Source organism: Ambystoma mexicanum, chromosome 1p (genome assembly GCF_040938575.1).
Source record: "Ambystoma mexicanum isolate Mex_15411 chromosome 1p, UKY_AmexF1_1, whole genome shotgun sequence".
Classification (NCBI taxonomy): domain Eukaryota; kingdom Metazoa; phylum Chordata; class Amphibia; order Caudata; family Ambystomatidae; genus Ambystoma; species Ambystoma mexicanum.
Window position 1 is genome coordinate 189,189,734 of NC_090921.1, and position 12,671 is coordinate 189,202,404.

General features: G+C 48.5%; 1 protein-coding gene across 14 annotated transcripts in view; it reads left to right on the plus strand.

Annotated features, from left to right (window-relative positions):
- The window catches only part of CHD3 (chromodomain helicase DNA binding protein 3), a 2,755,261-nt gene that overhangs the window by 344,160 nt on the left and 2,398,430 nt on the right, over nt 1-12,671 (plus strand). The gene's annotated exons all lie outside the window — the stretch shown is intronic.

The following is a 12,671-nucleotide window of genomic DNA, read 5'->3' on the forward strand; positions in this document are numbered from 1 at the left end:
TGCGTTTTTTTGCCCTTGCTGCTCTTTTCCTCATTTTCTTCGTCTGCTTTTCCATCGGCAACATAGGCGATAAAGGAGAAGCAATCGTACAGGGCCTTTTATTCATCGTAGCTCTTTTAGCTAACCTTTGTTGCTTACGAGAGAAATATATTACAGAGTTATTATCTTCATTGTTATCAGGCTTCTGTGTAGTATCAGGTTCAGAAACCAGCCTTAATGCCTCAGATAGATTACTCTCTGCCTCCTCAGCCAAGCTTTGGTTCGTATTATTTGTAGGGGCAGGATTAATAGTGTTCTCCAATATTCGGCCACACATCTTTAATAAGATTTTTAAGGCAAATTGGAGCGAAGACACCGATGACTGTAATTCCATCAGTGCTTTGGGACAAGAAAAATATTCACCAGTAACTTCCATATTAGTATGATCAACCAGGGCAACCAGATTTGGTGATACAGACAGCCGCTCCACCTGAACAGTTGGATCGTGTTTGTCAATAACCGGCATATCCATTGAAACTCCTTCGGTAACCGTAGGGGGAGCTATTGATCTTTGCATAGACAAACATAAATCCAACAGTGAGTTGTTATCGATAACTTCATCATTCAGTTTCTCCTGTGGATTGTTGATACTATTAGTGGTTGCATCTCCCATCTCTGAGGGGGCGAGATTTTTTTTTCTTTCCCAGGTTTACCATATTAGGGCGAAAAAAGATGTAATAGATCCTACGTTTACCGGGATCGATTTCTCAGTTTTTTTCTCCTCATCCTTTTTTCCTGTATTCGTCTCACATTCTTTACCATTCTTTCTTCGTAGGTTGTAATTTGATGCTGCGCCCGTCTTACTAGCAGGCATCTTTCCAGTTGTAAAATTCCTCTTTTCAGCAAATTAGCTGTTTAAGATAGTTGTGGAGATTGATTAAGTCCACAGTTGTTTCTTCACTCGAATTAGGTAAACCACTTCCTCACTATATAATAATGCTACCTTATTTACATAGGTCAAAGGGCCAATACCGAGGCCCCACAATTTCTACTGCACTAGGCGCGGGCCCCACAAATTTTCACAAATGACTGCTTTATAATGCCCCCAATTTAAGTAGCCTTGGGAGCTGTAAATAGCCTTAAATTAACCAGCTCTGGTTAATCCCTTAAATATGGGTCAGTTGTAAATGTTGTCAAATGGTCAGCTTTACTCACAGATACAGATACATAGACGTGAAATAATGTATCTTGGGGGTCTTGGCCATCAGAGAGCCGTACTTTGGCCCTTTTGCCCCCTGCCGTGCTCATTAACAGCAATCAATACGCAGCACGGAAAGCGTGGAAGCCGTGTCTCACTGTATGGAACTGTTACTCATTGAGCCATAACCCACCCGATCACTAACCGGCCCTTTCTTCAAGGCTTCCAGTATTTACAGGGGGCAGGATAGAGCGTGGGATGCTGCATCCACAGCCCCAGTATCTGGCACAAATGCTCAGTTGAGTCCCAGGCGTGCCGCTGAGCCCAAAGCACGCTGCCGAGCCCGAGCCAGGTCCAAGATCGCCACAGTTCCAAAAAGGCTGCTGGCGGGGTCCCGTTTCACTGCCTCACATCTGCTCTCAGCCACTCGCCTTTGCTCTGCCATACTGTCTCAGACGCCTCTGGTGCGACCTTCAGGAGTTCGAGGAAGGGAACCCGCAGCTCAGGTCCCTCAGCGTGAATGCGTCATGCGCAGGCACAGCAGAAAACAGGAAACACCAGGAAACGCTGGGAAAGTCGTCAAGCCGCGCTGATTCCAACGAGACGAACCAGTTCGAATCAGTCAGCCGCTTCTGACAACTTCTTCTTAGCTGTAGAGCATGCCAAACATTATCGCACAGCTTGTATCAATATACAAAGTGAACATAAATATGATGGTGTCATACTATGAAAAGTATAGGAGCTGTAAAAGGTCATTTAAAAAAGTAGAGGAGCACCGCTCCCGGCCTCTCCTGTTCACTTCGACCACTGTGTCAAAGGGAATGCTCCTTTGCCCGTGTCCCACACCAGAACTATCCCCGGTCCCATGGGATTGGCAGCCCTGTGATTCGTCGAATCTGTTCCAGTACCACCTGCCAGAATCGGGTTAACTTCGGGCATGACCATATTAAATGCAGTAGTGAGCCTGTGGAGGCGCATCCCCTCCAGCATTGTGTGGATATTGCTGGGTTGCTTTTGTTTAGAACTTCTAGGGTTAGATACCACCTATAGCACACCTTTACCACCCCCTCCTTGTTCGTGATGCATTTAGAGCTCTTATGCATTCAAGACCAAATCTGTCCCCAATCCTCCAATCCCAGTTCTCGTCACAAGTCCCTCTCCCATTTGAGCATATAGTTTCCTTTTTTTCTGGGGTCAGATTTGTTGAGTAGTCTGTAGAGGGCCGAGATTTTCGCTTTGGGGGCCGATGTGCGTAGGGTGCGCTGTAACACGGTTAGTTCCCTGCTCCCCTGTATTTTAGTGCTGCTATGTGACATCCAGTGCCTAAATTGCACATATCGGAATCTTTCGGCCTCTGTGACCCCATATTTCATTTTGCACTCTTCAAATGTTAGTGGAGTACCACCAGCGAAAAAGTCTGCTATTTGGCTTAGCCCACCTTTCCTCCATATGTCAAAGCTTTATGGGGATGTCCCGGGAGTGAACTCTGGGTTGTTCCATATCGGGGAGAGGGGTCCAAGGGTGCCCTTGCATCCCCATTTTCGGGCCGCCTTTCTCCAGCATTCTACTGTGTTTTTGGTAGCTGTTAGTGGGCCTGCGTTCGGGAGATCCCTGATTTTTGTGATACGTGGGAGTGTTCCGAGCGGTACCGGGCTCCAAGCTTCCTCTAATTGTTTCCAGTGGGGCTGGTTGGTGGTCTACTGCCACGTAAAGGCTTGTGAGAGTTGCGCTGCAAGGCAGTATCTGGAGATATCCGGCACTCCCAGACCACCGTGCCTCCGAGCATGCCTCGTTTAGATACATATTTCAGTAGCCCCTTTTGTAAGTGTTGGAGTTCTCTCTCGGGGATAGGGACTTCAAGGGCCAGACTATGGTCGATAGTCTTGGGACCAAGTTAATTATCAGTGCTGTAATTCTCCCTAACTATGATACCTCTTGTTTATGCCAGCGCTCTAAGACTTTGCTCATTTCCCTGAATAATTGTGGGAAGTTAGCCTGATAAACTTGTATTTTATTTGGGAGCTGATCCCTGAGGTAGTTAATGTGGGATTTGGCCCAGGGGACGGGGTGCCTGTCTGGCAGGGCTTCTCTGTGTTTTTGTGAGATATTAATGCCTAAGCCATTGGATTTAGCGTAGTTGACCCTGAACCCTGATGCTTTACCGAATGCCTCAATCTCTTGCCGCAGGGCCTCCATACAGTTGTCTACCTGGATTAGGGAGAGAAGGACGTCGCCCGCATACATGGCGGCTTTGTAGTGGCTGTCGCCCACTTTCAAGCCCTGTATGCGTGGGTTTTCTCGTATTCTAGACGGAAATGGTTCCATAGAAAGTGCAAATACTAATGGCGAGAGGGGGCATCCCTGACGCGTACCTCTGGAGATATTGATTTTGGGAGATCTGATATTGTTTATTCTCGGGGAGGTGGTGGGATGTTGGTAGTTGGCTACTGTCCATTTCCTAAATCTCGGGTCAAACCCAAAGTGAATTAGCGTTTCGCTTATGTACCCCGAGTCTAGTAGGTCAAACGCCTTATGTGCGTCAAGTGAGATAACTGCCAATTCTGTCCCTGTTCTGGTTGCGCTTTCTATTAGGTTCAGGGTACGTCTGATGTTGTCCTGTGTTCTGCGCCCTGGGATAAACCCTGTTTGGTCTGGGTGGATTTGTTCGGGGAGGATCTTTGCCATTCTAATTGCAAGGATCTTAGAGAAGATCTTAGCGTCGTTATTCATCAGTTTTATAGGCCGGTATGAAGCGCATTGCTGTGGATCCTTAACTGGCTTAGGGATGAGCACTGTTAAAGATTCTTTCATCGAGGGAGTGATGCTGCCTGTCGTTAGGAAGGAGTTAAATAGTGTTGCGAGTTTGGGGGGGCCAAGATGTGGGCAAATGTTTTATAAAATTGAGCCGTGAGCCCGTTGCAGCCCGGCGCTGTGTTTTTCTGGTCTTTTATTGCTTCCACTATCTCCTCTATTGTAATTGGGAGCTCAAGGGAGTCTAATTGGGGTGGGAGCTCCCCTTCCTGGGTGGTCCCAAGTAGCAAGTTTGTGCCATTTTCTCTATAGGGGTTCCCGACATGATTTCCCTGTGGTGGTTTGTCATTACTTCTACCTTGTCTCCTTCCGCATACCAGGTCACCCATCTGGGCTTTTGAGTTTCTGGATGTTGTTTCGGGTATGTCGGTTTTTTAGTTTGTATACTAGCAGCCGGTTTGCTTTGTTGCTATTCATATAGTAAAATTGTTTGGTGTACGCTAGCACTCACACAGACTTATCAGCTAAGTGCATTTCCAGCTAGGATTTTGCTTTTTTAAGCTCTATCCCTGTTTTAATGGATTGGTATTTTTTTAAGCTTTTTTCCAGCTCTGCCACCCTCGCTTCTAGTCTGGTTTGTTGTAATTGCCCCCTGCTTCTTTGTGCCACAGTGCAATTAATCAGTACCCGTCGTACCACTGGCTTCATTGCGTTCCAGACTGTTGATTCCGAGCACCCCATTGCAGTGTTTTTCCTAAATAGCAGGTGAGTGCTTCCCATACTTCGGTTCTGGTTGCTATATCTTGTAGTATGGAGTCTTGCAGCTTCCAGTGCCTTTGGTAGGAGGGGTCTGGGAGGCCTTGCACTCTCACCCTAGCCATTACTGGGGCATGGTCTGACAGTTTTCTAGGATGCATTTGGACCTCTCTGACACAGGGGAAGTGTTCACTGGACATCAGGATTAGGTCTATTCTGGAGTGTCGCTTGTGGACGTGTGAGTAAAATACGTAGTCCCAGGCACCTTCATTGGCAAGTCTCCAGATGTCTACCGCTCCTGTTTCGCTCATGAATTCAGCGAATGCTATTGCTCGGGAGAAATCCTCCCTTGTGAGAGGCAGTGTTTTATCGTTATATGGGTCTGGCACTAGGTTGAAGTCGCCTCCTATCAGGAGGTGGCCTTCCGTGAATGCGATTATGGTTAGGAGAGCCCTAAGGAGGAAACAGTCTTGTGCGCTGTTCAGGCAGTATATGGAAGCCACGGTTAGTGGTTGCTCCATGAGGAGTCCCTTTACCAATATGTATCTCCCCATTGGGTCTCTTTTAACTGTCATTTGTGTGAGGGGGAACTCGTGGCTAAATAGAAGGGATACGCCTCTCTTTTTCTCACCTGCTGTGGCGAAATAAAGCCCTGTCTATCAGTGTAAGAGGACCCGCTTAACGTCCGACTCCAGGAGGTGAGATTCCTACAGGCAACCTATGTCGGTGGAGAGCTGCACTAATCTGCGTTCCCCTGACTTTGTTTTCCCTGGGTAGTTAGAGCCCAGCACATTCCATGTAACCATGCGCAATTCTTTGCCACCATCAAGTGCCATGTCTGTTCTCAGTATTTATGCTTCGCTGTCCCCCTGATGTATCTGCGTACCCCGAAGTGTACCCAAAGTTGTCCTTGTTGATTACCCTATTGTCTTCCTGATTATGTGATTACATCTTTCTGTCTTTCGATCCTGTCCATCCCCTCGAATAGTCTCTCCCCAACTTTGCCCTCCTCCTCCCCTCTGAAAAACAAGTTGTTGAACCCACCCCTCAACCTTCGGGGCCACTGGCTCAAGCCTGCATACTGACTTTACTAGAGGCCAAAACATTGTACTTGCAGTTAGTTTAGTTTGTGCTGCATTAAGTGGTTGTTGCAGGCGTCTTTTGTGGTTGTTTCAACCTCTGTGTCTTTCACCCCTGCGTATGGTTGCAATGATTTGGGTGGGGGATAGTCCTGCTCTTGAATGGCCGCCATTTTGCAGCTGGAGTGTTTAGGGTCTGTGGCAAAACTAGTCGTGCGGCCTCAGCGTTGTGTCACAGCCACCTTTTGGGGGAGATCCTCTCACTCAATCATTATCGCCTTTATTGCTTTTTTGAATCAGGCCCTTAATCCTGCGTCTGCGGTCCACCCGGGTCCAGGGTTTTGCGTCATCCCTCAGTTTAGTTTCGTCATGTGCCGTTCTCTTTTCGGTGTCTTCATTACCCCCACCGGGGTTCAGAAGTCTTCCCGGGACTTTCATGTTGTGGATTTGCCATGACTTGCCCTCCAGGGTGAAGTTCAATGTAGTAGGGACCCCCCATCGATACAGCACTTTCTTTTCCCGCAGCTCCTCCTTGACCCTGTAGAAGTGTACTCGCGCCAGTACATCCGGGGACATGGAGACACCTTGTCTTGGCCTGGTTCTGTGAACTCTGTCGAGTTTGAGTGGGGTGTTGTCGAGTAGAGTTCGGATAAAACAAAATAGATCCCGTGTGAAGTCACCTAATTCTGCATCTGTGACTGAGTTTGGGGTGCCCCGCAGGCGGATGTTGTTGCGACGGGAGTGATTCTCAGAGTCTTCTTGATTGAGTTTCAGAAATTCGCATCTCGCTTCCACTGCCGAGATTCTGTCTGCCCCTTCCCCGATCTCAAAGGTTTGGTTGTATAGGGTGGTTTCTATCTCAGCGGTTCTGCTTTCCACCTCATCTATGCGCTTGTCCAGGGCTGTGATCTTCCTCATTATTTCCTCTGTGCTCTTTTGGTATTTCTTTAGTTATAGCTGCTGATGGGTCTTGGAGATCAGCCTTAGTTACTGCTTGTGTGGGGGGAGAGTTAGTGGATTCTGGGACTCCTCTTTGGGTCAGTGAGTCCGCTCTTTCCCCCCTCTTCGCATTTTCTGTATTGGGAGTCACCAGTAGGGTGGAGATGTCCATTTGCTTTGCGTCTTTAGGTTTTTTTTGCCATTCCCCCTGGCCCCCCCGGTGTTGCAGGCTGGGCCTTCTGGTTGGAGGTTGCACTTCGTTAATGCGGTGTATGGAGTGGAGCTCAAACAGGTCCTTACAGTGCAGTGCCCTGGCGCGGAAGTCTACCACTGCTTTTGATTGTATGTATGCTGCAGAGTCCTTCTTGCGTGGGATCTATCCTTTGTTTGCCTGTATTCGCGTTCCTGGCCAGTACCGCTCTTATTGCCCTCTCTTCCGGGGTGTGCTCTTGTGAGGTGGGTGTGTGGTAATCCCCTGCTGGTGGTGCGTGTGGTTATTGTGCTGCTCGATGGCCCTTACTTGATAAGCGGGGTCTCGACCAATGCTGGTTATGAGGTGCCTTATTGTTACTGTTACGCTTGTTTGTGCATATATAAATCTGTTTTCCAAATTTAACCACAATGCATTTGTGCTTAACACTGACCTGGGCAGTCGTTAGAGTCCGAGGGTCGCAACACCGCTGAATTGAAAGGCCTCCCGGGAAACCCTGCTCCCTCCTCACCAATGAGAGTTTCTCTGTGAAAGAGGAAGCACAACCTCCAGGGAAAACCCCCCGGGGAAGAAAAACCCTGCGTTGGAGCTGAGGAGGAGTTGGTCAATTGGTCACCTTCTGGGATCAGCCTAGCTGGAGTCTGGAAACCTGAAGATGGTGCGAATCGTCCTAAGTGGGAGACAGGAGAGGTAAGTGATCCGTGAACAGAGAGAAAGCAAGGTACAGTAGATTGAAGAAAGGAATACACTTACTCCTAAGACGGAGATGATTGTCTATTCAGCTTAGATCAGAGCTATCTTCAAAAGGAATCGTTTGCTAAACCTTACAATGGAGACAGAACACGGAAAGGATGCCGAAAGCAGAGGTTAGTAATGTGCTAAAGGGGACTGGATAGGAATGGAACTGGTTGGGCGGAAAGCTCGGGGAACTCACTTCTCAACAGTAGAAGAGGATTCTGCAAGATGAAGTGGCGAGGGAAAGAGATGATTGGTTGGCAATCTAGCGAGTAGACAAGATCTGCAGAGGAAGCGGTAGAGGAAAGGAGGGTTATACGGAAAGTCAGACACTAGGGAAAGTCACAAATGGATGGCAAGTTATATTCCTAGGAACGAACTTACGGAGCGCCGTGCAGGAGAGATGCAACGCATTTGCTTGATTTCCTGGTTTCACTATATGGAGTCACATGACCGTGTCGGTGCGTACTCGGGAAACGTGCGTCAGCAGTACCGCTGCTAGTAGACTCGGCAACTGTGCAGTCGGCCATGTTAGGTGAGTAATGTAGAATAACATTGCACATTCGCCGTCTTTGCCACACTGACCATCGGTGGAAAGGTGTAACACGTATGCGTTCTTCATTCCCCCTGTCCTGCTCCCAGGGGTATCAGGTAATATTATACCCATATATATGGTCGCCGTAAATAATATCGCCGGAAAAGGTTGCGGCGATATTATATGGGTGACCATATATATGGGGACAGGGTAAAAAAAAATGTTTTTTAAAAAAAAATACAAAATAAACAAATAAATAAAAATGTGGGGGTTGCAGGGGTGTCCCCCGCATGTTCCATGCAATAATGTCGCCACAAAAAACGGCCATTTTTCGGCGATATTTTTGCATGGCGAGATTTTTGTGGCGACATTATTACATGGAACCCTCCCAGGGTAGAGCTTCTGTGTGCTTCAGAGGGATTTGCTTGGAAGACTGCGGGCGCTTATGGACTGTCTCAGTGGCTTCTCCGATGTGGTTGAGGTGGATGCAGGATCGTGGGAGGGGTGTGTCCCCCGCCACCGACCCCCGTTACCTTTTCCAGCTCCAAGCTCCCTTAATTGGGGGGCAGTGTGCATATGTGGTTTTTCCCTGGGACTCCGTTGCTGTCACAGGTGGCACAGGGGCTGGTGCTTTGGTGCACAAGCACTTCTCAAGCGGGCCAGCTCGGATCCCTCCTGGCCTCCGCGCGGTGCAGTCGTCTTGGCAGTTGGGGTCCCAGGTGGGGATAGGGGCACTCAGGTGCTTGGGCCGGTCCCACTCGCGGGATCCTGCTATTTCACCCCACTTCGTCCCTCCTGTCCAGAACTCCGGGATGGGGGGGTTGATGCTGCGTTATCGATGCTGGGGGAGCCTCCCAGGACTTCTCCTGGCGCGGAGGCCCGGCGCACCCCATGATATCCCCGCTTCACTTGGAGGGAGCGCTTCACCCCAGTGGCTGCAGTTAGGGAGCCCAGGCAGAGCCACCGGAGCACTGTGCCAGTGTTAGGCAGAAACCTGTGCAGTTTCCTTAGGGACCACTGCAAAGGATTTAAGACTACAGGTGTTTGGCAGTAAACCCACTTGGGAGCAGTCTGCACCACACAGATTCACTTGGTAGCTGTGGCTGAGCAGTCAGACTTCCCTCAAGAAGAGTTAGGCAGTATATAGGTTATACACAATAGGTACAGAGACACAGTAGCACAAGAAAACACTGACCAGAGCTTTGGAGTAAAAGTATATAATTATTTATTTAAAGACACACTTGTAAATTACACTAGCAAAAAAGAGGTAAGTAAATTCTGCACACAGTCACTATCATATATATACAACCCTCATTACTTATTAGACAAGTCTTAGTGAGAAACACCACTTATTTTCGGACAGAGGTGAGCGCTTAACATAAGATGGCACTCTAATAAGTTATAAAAAAGGGAGGGAAAAAGGCAGAGTTATGGAAGCACACAAGTTTCAATACTTTTACAAGAACCACAGTAAGGCAGGACAGGCAACGTTCTACTGGAGAGCAAGGAAGTCAATTGCAAGGCCCACTCTTGGAGAGAGCAAGCAGAAGGGGTCCAGGTTCACACAGTGGGGTTATGCCCAAAGAGTCTTGTAGATAGTTTGCACAAAAAGGATGAAATTAAAGTCAGGAAAAGTTAGCTAGGTTGTCCCAGGCCAGCCCAGGTTAGAAAGTCGAGGCTTTACTGTCACCCCGAACGATCTGTCGCAAGGGAAGCCAGGCGGGACACAGTACCTTAAGTGTGAAGGAAGCTCCAGCGGGGGCAGTTGTTCCTGGCGGCCGGTGCAAGTCGGTGTTTCGTCCAGAGGAAGAGGAGGTCTCGCCGTGGAGGAAAGATGAAGGTCGTTGCACTGCCAGGGAAGAAACTAGCCGCGGAGTTCTTCGGTTAAAAGGTACTACCCTTCTCTCCGTGGTATTCCGGTTGCCGGGGTGCTTGACACGGGCAAGGCGGCCACGAGATGCTCCAGGAAGGTGAAAAGAAGGCAAAACTGGTTATCCCCACCAGTCAAAGGAAGAAGACTCTCCGGACTGGAGATCTCCTATGTCGTCGGGAAAAGTGGTGAGACGGTTCAGCAGGGCTCCACCGGTGGTGTCGTCGTTGCAGGTCGGCTCAGCTTCTCCCTCCTCGGATTCTTAGGTCCTGTGGCGACTTCTGAAGTTCCAGTCCCCAAAGCCCTGCTTTTATGCAGCAAACCCCCATTCATTCAGCCTAGCTGTCAATCAAACATGCTAAGTGGTAAGCCGGCCGGCTCACCACTTGGGCCAATCACACAAGATTGCGACTTGAGTTACCAAGGTAACTCAGTCCAGGGTGCCTAAACACCCTCCCACACCCCCTGTGGTACCAGACAGAGTGGCACCACTTTTGGAGGCTTCTGTGGAGAAGCCCGCCAAAAAGTGGAACAAAGGGCTCGACTTGGGTTGGAGTCACAGAAGAGAAAACAAACGCCATTTTAGAATCGAGTTCTGGCAAAAAATACCAACCGGTGAATTAATATTAAATAAATAAACCAGCGGTATGTTCGAGGCTATGAGAATTAAATAATTAAAGTTGGTAGCCTCGAACAATGGGAAAATCCCATAGAGATATATTTGCGGTCGAATATAAAAAGTAGTATCCACTGCCACCAGCCAAAACTCGATCAGGGGGGACGGAGACGTGCCCCCTTGAACAACAGACCCCGGGGCAATCGAATTGCCCCGCAATCGAATTGCCCCGACCAGTACGTCCACAATATGATGGTTTGTACTGCTTTCTGTTCATAATTTGGGACTAGTAAAGCCAATGGTGACTTTACATGCCCTGGGAGACAGTAGTCAGTCCCAGGGTATGGAGTCTATGTTGGGGGGTCGCTACGACACCCCTGGGTTACGGCACGGAGGGTGCTGTGTAACCCACATCAAAAAAACTCATGAGACCCTATGGAGTAAAAGACCCCATAGCCCAGAAAACACATGGAAAGTTAAAGGAACACCTCAAATCATGTCTAAGAGTGGGAGCAAAAGAATCTGACTCTTAGCAGGAGAGAAAAAAATAAACCCCAAAAATCCAGCAAAGCTGCTGGGGGACTCACTAGGTTTGGGAAATTAGCCTTTTCAGAGAATTCTCCCTAACAGCCAGATATCACCTGTGCTGGTGCGCCCTTCTCCGGCCGGCATGCTCCTAATGCCACTGTTGAGGTCGGGCGCACTCTTGGCACGCTCATGTGCGCCACGGTCCACTGGGTGCTGCGGGGCTATATTTCATGGGGCGCTGTGTTCACACAGGGCCTGCTTCCATGTGGCAAGCTGGTTGGGTGTTGCTGCAGAGCTATGCCAGGCGCGTGGGGACTGTATCTCCCCCGTGGTGCTTATCGCCGTTCTGGTTCGCTTCTTCCAGGGGTGCGCTGGAGGCCAAAGACGCATGTGTGACGTGGTTGTCGGCGGGCATATCGAGCTCCACTAGGCGGTCCTCAGCACACCACGGGCTACCCTTATTCCAAGACTTTGGTGCGTCGGGCCTCTGCTGCCATTTTGGCCGCCCGACGGGTATGCGGCCACTGCAGTCCGTTGCCTGGTACACCTGCATGGGGTTACTGTGTGCGTCCAAAGTTCGTCCGTTTATTCTACATACTGCCTTCTTTCATACCGCTCGTTTGCGCCATGAAACGGGCGTTATTACTACAGTTATCCTGTCGGCAGCAGGGCTCAGGCCAGGAGGTCTCAGAACATCATGCCACTCGCCACAGCACCAAGCTGCGCCCCCCGAAATGGTTGAAATATTAGCATTTCTCTCAAGTCTTCCTGGCCCCCTGCTCATGTTGCGCCTAGATGCTATTCCAATTGAATATCGTAGTCTAATAGAAAACAGGAACACAGCGCTCCATATATGTAATCATTGTATACCCCTTTTCCTTTGTGTGTGCTTTAGTTATATTCATTTTTACTGTATTACTATTTCATGTATTATACCACAGCTCTTGTTACACTATAGAGTTGCCTTACCGTCTCCTGAATCAATAATTCTTTCAAGTTTATGCTTAGTGTTAAGCTTATTCAAACGTTATTAAGGCTTACCAGTATGTTTGACGTGACTTCTCAATGGCAGGGCCATGAAACGCAACCACTTGGAGTTAGTTACATACTTCCTTAAGCACAGTCACCTTTAACCTGATGCTAAGACACATACGCCAATTAAACAGCCAATCCTCGGAAAGTCCTTATATTAGTCTTTTCCATCCATTCAAACCATAATTTAGAGGGTTCTGTGTGCCTAAATCAGCTCTTTATCTGGGAATATGTTCGTTAGATTGTTCTTTCCTTTGCATTGGATCTTTGTTGTGTTTTAGGGCACAAATATCTTACTAACCTTTGGTTTCTTAATTCTACTATCTTTTAAGTAGAGCATGTTTTTGGTAATTAGTAAATATCTTGACCATTAAACAAGTAGGCTGAGGGTAGACTCATTAAAGAAGGAGCTTGCGGAAGAGGGGCAAGAGTAGGTATGTGG